This window comes from Botryllus schlosseri, chromosome 1, assembly GCF_051294905.1.
Source record: "Botryllus schlosseri isolate E-star chromosome 1, Bs_hap1, whole genome shotgun sequence".
Taxonomy (NCBI): domain Eukaryota; kingdom Metazoa; phylum Chordata; class Ascidiacea; order Stolidobranchia; family Styelidae; genus Botryllus; species Botryllus schlosseri.
Window position 1 is genome coordinate 36,800,703 of NC_137236.1, and position 16,266 is coordinate 36,816,968.

Consider the following 16,266-nt stretch of genomic DNA (forward strand, 5'->3'; position numbering starts at 1 on the left):
GCGTGGCATGAACATTGCGCAAGATTTACTCAGGACTTTCGCTCCCCAAACCCCCCAATTGGAGGGGCCGAGCCCGAAGGGGGTTCAAAATTATTTCGAGAATTAACATAAATCATGGTGTATTTTTTGAAATTTTTCAGGAATTTTTTTCGCGCTACGCGCGTTTTATTATTGTAAGATATCTGATTATTGGGTACCCTTTACCAACAAAAATTAGGCATGAATTATAGAAATGGGCAGTTGGGCGTCGGCCAATACCGCACCACGACGCGCCAAGACATATCAAGTTAAAGGCTATGTAACATGCGAATCCAAGAAGTGCGCCAGAACGATCAGCAGCGAGAAAACCTTGGGCGAAAAAGACTGCCTGCTGACCGAAAACCTCGATATATACAAATATATGTGTAATTGTCCATGTCCATGGGCGCCTGAATGGCTGGCGCCGAATGTTCCTGTCCTGGCAATCCGAGTCCCACAACAAGACAAATGCCATATCGAGGGAACATTATTTTCCAGTTAAGAAATACCAATTTGAAATCGTGCACGTTTTTTACTTTAGTACGTTTTGGCGATTTCAATATCTTTTGACATAGCAGATACGGGGTCACGAAATAGCATCATGTAACGAAGTCATTATATCAACGGGGACGACCGAAGATGTATTATTATTATTTAGAGGGCCTATCTATTCCCACACGCCTCACTGGATCAGCTCTACCGGTCAATCTGATTATGTGAGCAGGGAGAGGATAAAAATTGATAGCAATATATATGCAATCCCCGATCATATTGGCCGATGCAATCATGAATTATAGAAATAAAACGCGCTTGTGATGAGTGGCATTCTACAAAATCGGTTCTTATTGAATACACTTGGAATGGGGACTTCGCCGTAGTTATTCTCTCACGCTCCGTCTCAGATGCTTTCACTTTCGCCAGTTTGAAAACCTCTTCTCAAGTACCATACTTGTATTAAACGGTTGCATATACTTTCATCGTACTTTCTCGTCCCTAGATCAATGATGCCTGTTTCATCCTTTCTCTCCGAAAGCATCACTCTCCTAAGAATCAGTCACGCACCCGTTTGAAAAATGCCTGCGCAAGAAGATTAACGCTAACTTGGATACACTGTCTTGCTACATGCGGTGACTATACCCGTACCTCTGTTCTCGGCTCTGACATATGAATGGATCAATTCACATCGACTGATTTTTGAAATTGCATACAATATTAACATCATAAAATAAAGAAAGCAATGCAGTTGTCAAGCTTGTAGTTGTCCGGTAGCTGAGGGCTAGTTTCAGAGACGTGGCAGATATCACTGAAAGACACATATCTTTTTAAATGCGAATCCATTACATTCGGAATGAATACTGTATACGAAACGTGACGTGGCAAAAATTCTAATTACCGATCAAGTGTCAAATCCTTAGCCTATGAATTGCTTTATCACATGCGGCACATTAAGCCAAGACCCCTCACCTGCTTTTATTATTCTTGAATGGTATCTGGCTTTTTGCAGCACAACTCTCCAACGCCGTCACATTCTTTGCCTGGAGGAGAAAGAACAATACCTTTTCGCACCGCTAGTACAATACTCCGTTGGTCACCAACGACAGAATGGTCGGTAATTGGGATTGGGCACATTGGCCGTTTACACTTCGTTCGCTCTGGGTATGCTACTCACAAAAAATTGGAAATGCATCGTGTTTTGTTTTAATGACGATCGATATGCATTTGATATGCATTACGCTTGATTCGCCGTTCAGGTTGAAAGGTGCAAGGAAGGTGATATCTCCATTGGATTCAGATTGTACCATTCAGCAATCACTCTCATCTCTGACTCGCAAGCTGACAGTTACATTTCAGAATAAAACGTTTCCTTAGCCCAGCATCGCACTCTTGCGCAGCCTTGTAATACGCCCGACTAAATTTAAGGCATATGCAAAGCTTTGAATTAGTACAATCATCTCAATTCGCCACCGGGACTTCAGGTAACTTCACGCCGAATTATTTTATTTTATGAGCACTTTGTTTTTCATATTTAAAAAAGTAAGTTCAATCGCTTGTTGATAACATTTACGAACACGTTTTTAGGGTATTATTGTCTAAAATCTAGATAGATCAACACGGAAGTTGTTATTGGATGGGTATTGTGCGAATAAAATATCGGGAGTGGGAGCTGGAGTTTGTGGTAAAGGAAGACTACACTGAGCCCTGCTGCAAACTCACCGACGCCGTTTATCCATCCTTCGTTACATTTTGAGGTAGCGGCTTTGCAGGTTCCATGTCCATTTGCCTCGCAATTCGGTGTGGCGGATACTGAAAAGATGAATATCGACAGATATGTACGTTGTCGAACCTACTTCACATACGTCGTCACGACGAATGCACAATTATATTTACCTTGGTTGAACACGATCGACACGACCACGAGAAAGACAAAAATCTTGCAGTTCATGTTGCTCAAGTTGTCTCGACTATTTACTCAACAGAAGTAGAATACAGACGATGGGAAGTCAACGGCTTATATAGCACTCTGATTCATCCGATTTTAATCGGAGACAATGCAGCTAGCAGTAAGACGTGCATCACTGCAAGAACAGTTCTTCGTATCAACGCTAATTTTCGATAACTGACTTATTGAAACAATACATGAACACTGAAGTCATTGTTGTACGTTGTTATTCGTTGTGTTGCATTGTGTTCTGTTCTTTGCAGCATGTTTTACCGCCCTATTATGGAAGTTCGCAGAAATAGATGAAGATGCTAGCAAGGATTGGTGGATTTTCAAACATGTATGGTTATGTGGTAGCTGTTCACCTGAGCGCGTAGTGGTATTGGAAGGAAGCATCCGTCGAAATGATTCTGAAAACATCAATTATAATTTAATCCGGAAATTGGAACCAGTCTGAAATCACCGATGTACTCGAAGGTCAGCTTTGATCCGAAGAATCCAACTGTCCAACATGTCATATTTAGGGTCATTGTGTTGCAAACAACAAATAACAACAAACCTGTATCGAACAGTGCCGACTGCGGATTTTACGGTCAACAAAACCTAAAAAGCATTGGGCAAAACATCTAGGAGTCGTTTACGGGGTTTTCGAGACCCCTGATTACAAATATGAAATCGGTTTTGCCCGATTGTCTCTACTTTAGAAGATACGTATGCCGCCAAAAAGACCAAATTACTGCATTTACTCCCTAAATAATTCATTTGATAAAAAGTATATCGTGTGTTTTACTTTTATACCTAGCATGAATAGATAGTTGACTATGAAGAGCTCTCATGTCGTCCTCGGTTATTCTGTCAATATTAGCATGATCAGATGTGAGATCTTTGTTTGTGAAAAAGCAGTCTGTGAAGCCTAAAAATTGTGTATTTCCACAACGGAAATATATTTTCTCCGCCACCATATGGTCATTCCATCAAGATGAAAGAGGAGTGTAAAGCTATCAAATATGTCCTTGTGAAGCTTAACTAAAATACTCATATGCGTCTCTGCATTTTTGTCTTGTGAATGGAAAATTTTCTGCTCAGTCAACAAAGTGGGTAACACCCCACTGGGTATACCTATATCCCTATCAAACGAGAAGCTTAAAGCTGGTATCTTTGATGTACCTCAGATTCGATTACGTACGAAAGATTCCAATTTCATATCAAGGAGCTCATGGAATGGATTTTATACCAGGATGTAGTTAATACAACTTTTTTGAAGATCACAAAGCATCCTGCTACAAATAGTTGGTCCGAAAATTCGCACCTGCTTAGGGAGAATTTGGAGCATTAAAGCTCACTTCTTGCTCAGTCGTCTTGATATATTTCCTGATCATCTTTATGATTAAGGTGAAGAAGACGGGGAAGGTTCCGCAAAGACATCAAAACATCAACAAAAATGATAGCAGTATCGATGAGATGAACAGATTAACCTTTCGAGACACTGCACTAAATTGCTTAAAAGCGAAAATCATACGAGACACAATAAATTGTTTATATTCCAATTGATTATTTTGATTTTACAGTAGGTGTTTGACGTAAAACTGATTGAATTGATGCTATGTTATTTGGGTATTTAGATAGATAGTTATATCTATGATTGGAGTTTATTTATTTACATAATATATGTGAACGTCTCCGACTATGATAAATCTGATAACCCTAAATATAATGACGTTGCTGTATTTAGATTTGGGACAGTCTTCAGCGTGTAAAAATAACAAGTAGATTGACGGAGCCATTCTTTTATTTGGTCCTTTCAGCGAAAATGTGAGATTTTAGTCAAAGTAGCCCCATGGGTTATCTTGAAAAGCAGAGCCAATTTGAGCCAATGTTACGGAGTCATACTGAAGGGCCCTACAGTTTCCAAGACACCTCACTCAACTTTGCCGGTAAATCTGATTACGTGAGCAGAGAGGACAAGAAATTGATGGCGATAGATATGCAATTCCCTCTCTGTTTGACCGATTTCATCATGATTTATTGAAAATATTCGCGCCTCGCGCTGGCTCACTACACTACGGCTAATTTCGTGGCAAAAGCGAACAACGTGATTTGGGGTAGGTTTATCACCCTATGGTCGCCCAAGACCCAAGTTTTTTTTGGGGGGGGGGGGCTGACGAAGTTCTGTTTTGTTCCTACCAACGGGTATACGCCCGAAGGTGTTTAGGCTAATTATTATTGAGGGGCCCTACCTTTTCAAACACACCCCACCTGTAAATCTGATTACGTAAGCAGTGCGGGGATAAAAATTAATAGCAATATATATGCAATTCCCGATCATATTGGCCGATTCAATCATGAATTATAAAAAAAATCGCGTTCGTTTCATCATCATTATGTGGGGGCCAATGACCCACGTTTTGGGGGTGGCCTGACAAAGTGCTATTACGGCCCTGACTGCACCAAGTTAGTAAATTTAACATGAACGTATTCTAAACGAAGCTTGCATTTTATATAACGGTCACGTGAGCCAATACGGGTCATAGCACTTAACAGTATCATACTTTATGACACGAGGAAGAAATATTCTGATGATTTAATTTTGTAGCTCTCAAATAGAAGTATATTTACTTGATCATTTTGACCGAAAACCTTTAAAGCATCTTAAATGTACAAAAGGTTCTCACTCTCAAAAGTAGTAGGCTACAGTTCCTCGTTCTTCGAATTCGACACGCTTTGCGCTACGGGATGAAATAGGGGAGATGTGGTACCGATGGCTCAAAAATTGGAAAATGATCGCTGGCCCCAACATGCTCAGCCGAAAACAGCAGATCTTTTGCTGGCTCAGCACTTTGATACAAGCTCTACCTATCGCGCACATATACATGAATATCCGTCTTTTCAAAAAATATTTGTGGACGTTCAAAATTTGTTGCTCGAACGTATCATCGGTCCCCACCCGGTGGGTCCAATGGCACACGACCCGGGGACCTATGACACATATACTCTAAAAACTCAGATGTGACAACTTTTCTTGCTCAGTATTATAATCTAAGCTACAGCAAGCCAAAGAAGAATGTTTGGACGCAACCGTCAAAAAATAGAATAAATATTAACTCAAATGTTGTCATAAAATCACGTTTCGATTTAGGATCGAACTTATAAATTTGAGGGTACATACATATTGCCCGAAAATCGACAGTGTGACTTCCAAATACCTCGTTATAGCGATAAAACATCATATGCAGTTATTACATGAAGATTTTCTGTACGTAGGCATGTTTCATTTGTTTCATGATTAGTATGCTTGATTATTTTGCTTGATTTGGCTATTTTATCATCGGTCACCACCCTACTAATTTTATACATGAATCGAAAAAAATTCCACTCAAGGAAGGTAATGAAAAAAATAATAGGTGCCATTATATAGCCTGATACAAGCCCTACACTTCACAATCAAAACGATTGCTGGTTTGTTCGTGTTGAAGGTTACAAAGAAAAATGTATATGTCGATCTAAATTTAGTTTACACCCCCCAAAACAAAAAACATCTGTGAGATACCCCATAGCTCGCGCACGTTGAATTTTTTTGTATGTGAGGAAAGATTTTGCCAGCATGCAACTGTAGACAAGTTCACGGAATGTAATCATGGAATTATCATAGAGAATTTTTAAAGTATTTTCGGTCCCAGTGATCCATCGGTACCACATCTCCCCTACCTAGTTCGAAACATTTTGCGCTTTACTGCGAATCAATTTTTTCAGCTTCCCCCATATCGCTCCTCTGAGCTCAGCGCCCCTCATGTCGCCCACTGAGCGTTTTCGCCCCTTCAAAATCTCAAACGACCCTTGGGGACGCTGGGGACCGGCTTAAGAAAGACTGCTCTAAAATGTGATTTTTGATAAAATCAAATTTCTTTTCAAAGAATTGTGCTGATAATGCTGGCTGAATAGTATCATGAATTAGACGTTTGCATAGTAGTTGAGTATCCATAAAATGCTACCAATTGAAATTTTCCAATGCTTCTTCTTTGCATTTGCAGACCTGATTCGGAACACCGATGCGAACATGGACTGAAAAGAACAATTTCATTGGTCATGCTGCAACACGCAATTTGGTGTTTTCATAATATATTCAGATGGATGTTCATAACTTGAGATCAGTATTTAGGACATAAAATTGATCAAGCAGAATTCAAAGGCAGGAAACGAATGTGACATGACCTATACCAACTTCCTGTTACGCGTAATTATGTATAAATGAACCAGAGCGTCGGGACGTAACTTCTTCGGTATAAGAATCAACGAAGTCGTTACGTCACGCTGTTTTTCTTCTCCAAATACCTTGCTATAGTTGAGCGTCTGCGCCTATAATTCGTTTGAAGTAGTGACACGTCACTTATGACGACCACCGCAGTCACGATTTGACTACCGATCGGGCCTTTTAAGGTTGTAACCAATTCACCAGGTTTCGAGTCACAAGTCAATCTCACTTTTATAGTTTTGACTCGAGTCAAGTCGATTCAGTTGCCATTCACTTCCCACTCAAGTCCGATTCCAAGTCAGCGAGCAGAGGGTCGACTCCGAGTCATGGAGTCCGAGTTCAAGTCATTGTTTAGACTGATCAGTTTCCAGTTGAAGTCATGTTAAATCCACTTTTTACAACTCTGTTTGGTGATATCGAATGGTTCTCATTCATAATATACTGCTTTTCCTCGCTTTTAGCTGTTTCTGATCGCATTTACAAGTACCAGTACCAAGCGGTCCCAATAATGTGGTTACTTCACTATTCTTCGAAATTTCAATGAAATGTCGGTCTTGGCCGTCTGGATCTCGTGTCATATGACTTGGTGCGAGTCATGCACAACGACCCGAGTCCAAGTCGAGTCAATGCACAGATTGACTCGAGTCGAGTCGAGTCATTTTCGTATTTTGAGAAAATAGTCATGACTCGAGTCATTACAACCCTACTCGCAACCGATCCAAAATTATTTCGTACATCAACATAAAATAGAGGCTTTTCGGGCAGATTCTACTCATCTTGGGAATATTTTCCGCGCTACGCGCGATTACTTGGAACTCGATGTCTTGATTATAATGTGAGAACACCCAATAGATTCATATCTTTGTAAATGGAAAATGTTTTTAAAAGATATGCATAATGTACAGAGATGAGTAAACCGTCTCAGCAGGTATGAAAGAAAGTTATTCGAATATCATATAAAACCATAGTGTCCTATATGGTGTCGACACAAGCAAATCTCACGGCTCACTGAAATTGTATCACGTCACAATTTCCATTTCGCTACAGGCAATTTGACGGTCATTTTTGACCGGCTTGCCGAGCATTAAATTTGGTAAAACGGGTATCAATGGAAAGCTGACTCTGCACTGATTACGAAAATATAAATTTTATTCCGCTCGTGGCCCTGGAACTCCCACAATCAGCATCGAATTTTTCATTGTTATGGAGATTGGCATTGGGACGCAACAATGCTGTCTGGCGAAACGAGAGAGAAGCTCATGACGCAACAATGCTGTCTGGCGAAACGAGAGTGGAGCTCAAGAAAAAAATGTCCAAAAAGCATTGTTGCGTCCCAATGCCAACCTCCATAACAATGAAAAATTTGAGGCTGATTGTGAGGGTTCCAGTGCCGCAAGCGGAGTAAAATTTATATTTTCGTCATTAGTGCAGACTGCAGAGTCAGCTTTCGATTGATACCCGTTTCACGAAATTTAATGCTCGGCAAGCCGGTCAAAAATGACCGTCAAATTGCCTGTGGCCAAATGGAAATTGTGACGTATTACAATTTCACTGAGCCGTGAGATTTGCTTGTGTCGACACCCTATAGGATACTATGATGAAACAATTTGGAGTGTTCATTGTGTAGCCAACTTGAGCGCAAATTATGACCCGCATTCCGGCGGCGGTCATTTTCGCGCTATAGAAGACACGACCTGGACATAAAGGTTTGGACAACATGCGACCACGCGACTCCCGTGCGGTGTATGCGTTGCCAATATGATTGACCTTGAAACAAAATACCCGCCGCTTGCTGGCCAAAATGTTCGTCATTGATATGTCCACTGCCAAGGCGCCGAATTGACCAAGCGCTCAAGAGCACAGCGCCCGCAGCCTGAGTCGCACGTATCAAATGAGACGCGCCGAGGAAAATAATGAGTCCAGTGTCGAAATGCGAATTTGAGATCGTATTCGTCTTTCGGAAGGATATATTGTTTTAGTTTCGTCTAGTGTGCAAGCGATACCAATCAATGTTCCCTCTAAGCTGCGCACGTGCGCAAATGCGCAGTGCTGAAACGGTCTCTGCGCACAGAAAATCTACGCTGCGCACAGAAAATCAGAAATGATGTTTTTTTTATGGTTGTTGCGCACTGTTGTCCAATGGACCACACAGGCGCGCAGATTCGTTAAAATTAAGATGGAACATTGCTAGGGCCAAATAGTGAAGTCTGAAACCGAGGTACAAGTGTGCCCCGCAAAGACTATTGCGCTCCGTGAAGAAATGAGAGTTCACAATCACCTGCGCCTCACGAAAGATATTTTTTAGTATGGCCTCGTACACGTGAGCGATACTGATATCATTTCTATAGCGCATTATTTTCTGGGAATGGCGAAATAACATGGAATAACAAAGTTATAAATAACAATGGGCTAGCACGAAGTTAATCTGCGAGAAACTAACGAATGATAGTTTTCTCCGCGTGGCATGAACATTGCGTAAGATTTACTCAGGACTTTCGCTCCCCAAACCCCCCAATTGGAGGGGCCGAGCCCGAAGGGGGTTCAAAATTATTTCGAGAATTAACATAAATCATGGTGTATTTTTTGAAATTTTTCAGGAATTTTTTTCGCGCTACGCGCGTTTTATTATTGTAAGATATCTGATTATTGGGTACCCTTTACCAACAAAAATTAGGCATGATTTATAGAAATGGGCAGTTGGGCGTCGGCCAATACCGCACCACGACGCGCCAAGACATATCAAGTTAAAGGCTATGTAACATGCGAATCCAAGAAGTGCGCCAGAACGATCAGCAGCGAGAAAACCTTGGGCGAAAAAGACTGCCTGCTGACCGAAAACCTCGATATATACAAATATATGTGTAATTGTCCATGTCCATGGGCGCCTGAATGGCTGGCGCCGAATGTTCCTGTCCTGGCAATCCGAGTCCCACAACAAGACAAATGCCATATCGAGGGAACATTATTTTCCAGTTAAGAAATACCAATTTGAAATCGTGCACGTTTTTTACTTTAGTACGTTTTGGCGATTTCAATATCTTTTGACATAGCAGATACGGGGTCACGAAATAGCATCATGTAACGAAGTCATTATATCAACGGGGACGACCGAAGATGTATTATTATTATTTAGAGGGCCTATCTATTCCCACACGCCTCACTGGATCAGCTCTACCGGTCAATCTGATTATGTGAGCAGGGAGAGGATAAAAATTGATAGCAATATATATGCAATCCCCGATCATATTGGCCGATGCAATCATGAATTATAGAAATAAAACGCGCTTGTGATGAGTGGCATTCTACAAAATCGGTTCTTATTGAATACACTTGGAATGGGGACTTCGCCGTAGTTATTCTCTCACGCTCCGTCTCAGATGCTTTCACTTTCGCAAGTTTGAAAACCTCTTCTCAAGTACCATACTTGTATTAAACGGTTGCATATACTTTCATCGTACTTTCTCGTCCCTAGATCAATGATGCCTGTTTCATCCTTTCTCTCCGAAAGCATCACTCTCCTAAGAATCAGTCACGCACCCGTTTGAAAAATGCCTGCGCAAGAAGATTAACGCTAACTTGGATACACTGTCTTGCTACATGCGGTGACTATACCCGTACCTCTGTTCTCGGCTCTGACATATGAATGGATCAATTCACATCGACTGATTTTTGAAATTGCATACAATATTAACATCATAAAATAAAGAAAGCAATGCAGTTGTCAAGCTTGTAGTTGTCCGGTAGCTGAGGGCTAGTTTCAGAGACGTGGCAGATATCACTGAAAGACACATATCTTTTTAAATGCGAATCCATTACATTCGGAATGAATACTGTATACGAAACGTGACGTGGCAAAAATTCTAATTACCGATCAAGTGTCAAATCCTTAGCCTATGAATTGCTTTATCACATGCGGCACATTAAGCCAAGACCCCTCACCTGCTTTTATTATTCTTGAATGGTATCTGGCTTTTTGCAGCACAACTCTCCAACGCCGTCACATTCTTTGCCTGGAGGAGAAAGAACAATACCTTTTCGCACCGCTAGTACAATACTCCGTTGGTCACCAACGACAGAATGGTCGGTAATTGGGATTGGGCACATTGGCCGTTTACACTTCGTTCGCTCTGGGTATGCTACTCACAAAAAATTGGAAATGCATCGTGTTTTGTTTTAATGACGATCGATATGCATTTGATATGCATTACGCTTGATTCGCCGTTCAGGTTGAAAGGTGCAAGGAAGGTGATATCTCCATTGGATTCAGATTGTACCATTCAGCAATCACTCTCATCTCTGACTCGCAAGCTGACAGTTACATTTCAGAATAAAACGTTTCCTTAGCCCAGCATCGCACTCTTGCGCAGCCTTGTAATACGCCCGACTAAATTTAAGGCATATGCAAAGCTCTGAATTAGTACAATCATCTCAATTCGCCACCGGGACTTCAGGTAACTTCACGCCGAATTATTTTATTTTATGAGCACTTTGTTTTTCATATTTAAAAAAGTAAGTTCAATCGCTTGTTGATAACATTTACGAACACGTTTTTAGGGTATTATTGTCTAAAATCTAGATAGATCAACACGGAAGTTGTTATTGGATGGGTATTGTGCGAATAAAATATCGGGAGTGGGAGCTGGAGTTTGTGGTAAAGGAAGACTACACTGAGCCCTGCTGCAAACTCACCGACGCCGTCTATCCATCCTTCGTTACATTTTGAGGTAGCGGCTTTGCAGGTTCCATGTCCATTTGCCTCGCAATTCGGTGTGGCGGATACTGAAAAGATGAATATCGACAGATATGTACGTTGTCGAACCTACTTCACATACGTCGTCACGACGAATGCACAATTATATTTACCTTGGTTGAACACGATCGACACGACCACGAGAAAGACAAAAATCTTGTAGTTCATGTTGCTCAAGTTGTCTCGACTATTTACTCAACAGAAGTAGAATACAGACGATGGGAAGTCAACGGCTTATATAGCACTCTGATTCATCCGATTTTAATCGGAGACAATGCAGCTAGCAGTAAGACGTGCATCACTGCAAGAACAGTTCTTCGTATCAACGCTAATTTTCGATAACTGACTTATTGAAACAATACATGAACACTGAAGTCATTGTTGTACGTTGTTATTCGTTGTGTTGCATTGTGTTCTGTTCTTTGCAGCATGTTTTACCGCCCTATTATGGAAGTTCGCAGAAATAGATGAAGATGCTAGCAAGGATTGGTGGATTTTCAAACATGTATGGTTATGTGGTAGCTGTTCACCTGAGCGCGTAGTGGTATTGGAAGGAAGCATCCGTCGAAATGATTCTGAAAACATCAATTATAATTTAATCCGGAAATTGGAACCAGTCTGAAATCACCGATGTACTCGAAGGTCAGCTTTGATCCGAAGAATCCAACTGTCCAACATGTCATATTTAGGGTCATTGTGTTGCAAACAACAAATAACAACAAACCTGTATCGAACAGTGCCGACTGCGGATTTTACGGTCAACAAAACCTAAAAAGCATTGGGCAAAACATCTAGGAGTCGTTTACGGGGTTTTCGAGACCCCTGATTACAAATATGAAATCGGTTTTGCCCGATTGTCTCTACTTTAGAAGATACGTATGCCGCCAAAAAGACCAAATTACTGCATTTACTCCCTAAATAATTCATTTGATAAAAAGTATATCGTGTGTTTTACTTTTATACCTAACATGAATAGATAGTTGACTATGAAGAGCTCTCATGTCGTCCTCGGTTATTCTGTCAATATTAGCATGATCAGATGTGAGATCTTTGTTTGTGAAAAAGCAGTCTGTGAAGCCTAAAAATTGTGTATTTCCACAACGGAAATATATTTTCTTCGCCACCATATGGTCATTCCATCAAGATGAAAGAGGAGTGTAAAGCTATCAATTATGTCCTTGTGAAGCTTAACTAAAATACTCATATGCGTCTCTGCATTTTTGTCTTGTGAATGGAAAATTTTCTGCTCAGCCAACAAAGTGGGTAACACCCCACTGGGTATACCTATATCCCTATCAAACGAGAAGCTTAAAGCTGGTATCTTTGATGTACCTCAGATTCGATTACGTACGAAAGATTCCAATTTCATATCAAGGAGCTCATGGAATGGATTTTATACCAGGATGTAGTTAATACAACTTTTTTGAAGATCACAAAGCATCCTGCTACAAATAGTTGGTCCGAAAATTCGCACCTGCTTAGGGAGAATTTGGAGCATTAAAGCTCACTTCTTGCTCAGTCGTCTTGATATATTTCCTGATCATCTTTATGATTAAGGTGAAGAAGACGGGGAAGGTTCCGCAAAGACATCAAAACATCAACAAAAATGATAGCAGTATCGATGAGATGAACAGATTAACCTTTCGAGACACTGCACTAAATTGCTTAAAAGCGAAAATCATACGAGATACAATAAATTGTTTATATTCCAATTGATCATTTTGATTTTACAGTAGGTGTTTGACGTAAAACTGATTGAATTGATGCTATGTTATTTGGGTATTTAGATAGATAGTTATATCTATGATTGAAGTTTATTTATTTACATAATATATGTGAACGTCTCCGACTATGATAAATCTGATAACCCTAAATATAATGACGTTGCTGTATTTAGATTTGGGACAGTCTTCAGCGTGTAAAAATAACAAGTAGATTGACGGAGCCATTCTTTTATTTGGTCCTTTCAGCGAAAATGTGAGATTTTAGTCAAAGTAGCCCCATGGGTTATCTTGAAAAGCAGAGCCAATTTGAAAAAACTATAAGGTCATATTCGGAATCAGTGCCAATCAGAATTCCCAAGACCACTCATACTTTATCTGCCTAAAAATATGAACTGACCAGTGTAAGTTTGTATTATTTCGACCATGCCTATTTCATGGATAATAGTTTTAAAAAACACACAGTATATCAGGCACAAGATACTGCGGAAGTCCGTAAACCTCGATTGGTCGTATTCAGGGCTGTGGAGTCGGTTTAAGTCGGAGTCCCTTTTTTAGAACGCCTTGGAGTAGGAGTCGTGAAAATATTTCTGGCTGGAGTCGGAGTCGCAGTTTGTGAAAATGTTCCTGACTCCGGCTCCGACTCAACTTCTTTAGTATGAAAACAAAAAGATAAAATCGGATTTTTATGTATCAACAAATCATTGATATATTGGACATTTACTGCAAATAGCTTTAGAGGAAGAAAATTTCAATCAAATCTCGACCAACACAAAACTACTGATGTAGTCACAAATTGGTGGATTTTTCTGGACTTATAAGTTATAACATGATATTATACGAATGAGTAAATATGTCTTCTGGTTTTGTAAGTGGCAACATCACTTGTGAAATTGATGCAAAATATAACCAAATGCATCCCACTTGACAAAATCGAAAATATTTTCATCAAGTATAGCTCAGCCGTTTGGGTCGAACAAATGTGTAAAAAGAGTGCAAGCTTGCTATATGCTATTCAACTACTCCCTAAATTTACTTTCTGATCACCGTTTACTAGCATGTCATCAGTATAGTGTGTAATGATAGAATTTGTACATCTCTGTATTAGTTGTTGGCTCATACACTAGCTAGACCAGAGGTTTCCAACCTTTTTGTCTTTCTTCCCCACTTCAGATTTATTCCGAGCCTTAATCCCCCACCTGGACCGTAACAGCACTTCGTCACTCCCCCCCCCCAAAAAAAAAATAAAATTTTGGTCTTGGGCCCCTCACAGATTTATAAACCAACTTGTGGGGACCATGCCCCCTAGAACCCCCTCAGCCCTCCTTAGCCTGTACGCTTTCCCCCCGTTACTTATCAGCTACAGTTGGTCTACTGTTTCGAGCGTCGTCTTATTTCGACTAAAGCGCGAAAAATTTATATAATTCATCTTTGAATCGGTCAATATGATCGGGAATTGCAATTATTTTGCTATCGATTTTTATCCCCTCTCTGCTCGCGTAATCGAATTTACCGGTAGAGCTGAGTGAGGTGTGTGGGAAAAGGTAAGTCCCCTGCTGTAAGTCCCTGCTGTTCCCATATAATAATCGGGCATTTGAAATCTAGAGTCGAAAAGGTCTGGTACACAACAACATATGCTGTTCCCATAATCCAAGTTTAACACGACATTCGAAGCAAGTCTTAAATTCGAATCTTCAAACCCCTGCATATTATATACTCGACATTTTCTAAGCAATGCAATTTCAAGAATTACAGTGCGGGGTCACAAACGATTACTAACATGGCATCAAATTGTTCAAAAATTTGCTACTATGACTATATTCATCATACGCAGAAGCCATGGGTGTACACCAGGGTTGTAACCACGTCACAATGCTCCGAGTCACAAGTCAATCTCAGTTTTATAGTTTTGACTCGAGTCAAGTCGAGTCATTTTCAATTCACCACCGAGTCAAGTCCGAGTCCAAGTCACCGATCAGAGGGTCGAGTCCGAGTCATGGTATTATGACTCGAGTCGAGTCAAAGTCATTGTGCTGACTGCCCAGTTTCCAGTTGAAGGCTTGTTAAATCCACTTTTTGTAACTCTGTTTGGTGATATCGAATGGTTCGCATTTATAATATACTAATTTTCGTCATTTTTAGAAGTTTCTGGACGCATTTTCAAGTACCAGTACCAATAGACGAAATCCCAATAGTGTGATTACTTTATTATTCCTCGAAATTACAATGAAAGGTCGGTCTTGGCCGTCTGAGGCTCGAGTCATATGACGTGGTTCGAGTCATGCGCAATGACTCGAGTCCAAGTCGAGTCAATACACAAATTGACTCGAGTCGAGTCGAGTCATTTCAGTAATTGGAGAAATTGACTCGAGTCAAGTCGAGTCATCTGAAAAACGCGACTCGAGTCGAGTCATGACTCGAGTCATTACAACCCTGGTGTACACTGTACAATTCACAACTCATACCTCAATATAGTTTTTACGATTTTGATATAACGGGAAAGAGAACACGCAATACCAACCTGATATGAGTAATGGATAATCACCATATTGGCTCCAACTATTACCTTCGTCCAGTTCCGCGAAATCCCACGACACGTTGGCTGCAAAGAACATAACCGGTTACTAGTAAAAAGATCATATAATTCTTGGAAAATGTACTAAACAATAAGCTGGATTAGCTGTTCATATGTTGTTCTAATTTGTTGGTTATCAAACAAGAGTATTTACGCAGAACTGTTCATTAGGGCTGTTCAAAAATAACTTTTTTCCTCGGATTCCAGCCATTCACTGATTAAATTGTCAGGTTACCCTAAAAAACGCTGCACACCAAATTTGGTTCGATTCTAACAAGTATAGGACTCCGCAGATCCAATTAAAATTTTTAATTTATTATGGAAAATTAAAACAAAAATTTCCCAATTTTCCTGCCAACCCCATGAAATTGTTGAGCTGTCTTCAAAGACGTTGCAAAACAAATTTGAGTCAATTCCGACCAGTAGAAGCGGGTTTATGTGAGTTTTTCGTTGATAAATCGCGGATTATCCACCAATCAAGGATAATCCGAGAAATTTCAACGAAAAACTCCA

At 40.3% G+C, this 16,266-nt stretch overlaps 2 long non-coding RNA genes across 2 annotated transcripts; both read right to left on the reverse strand.

Annotated features, from left to right (window-relative positions):
* Positions 1-1,195: 1,195 nt before the first annotated feature.
* Positions 1,196-2,552, reverse strand: LOC145448757 (uncharacterized). The gene is made up of 4 exons (XR_013918014.1): positions 2,407-2,552; positions 2,233-2,322; positions 1,483-1,553; positions 1,196-1,321 (listed from the first exon to the last, which is right to left on the reverse strand). It is a non-coding gene; the product is annotated as an uncharacterized LOC145448757 (long non-coding RNA).
* A 7,807-nt stretch (positions 2,553-10,359) lies between these two features.
* On the reverse strand, positions 10,360-11,729 carry LOC145448765 (uncharacterized). The gene is made up of 4 exons (XR_013918017.1): positions 11,571-11,729; positions 11,397-11,486; positions 10,647-10,717; positions 10,360-10,485 (listed from the first exon to the last, which is right to left on the reverse strand). It is a non-coding gene; the product is annotated as an uncharacterized LOC145448765 (long non-coding RNA).
* Positions 11,730-16,266: the final 4,537 nt, after the last annotated feature.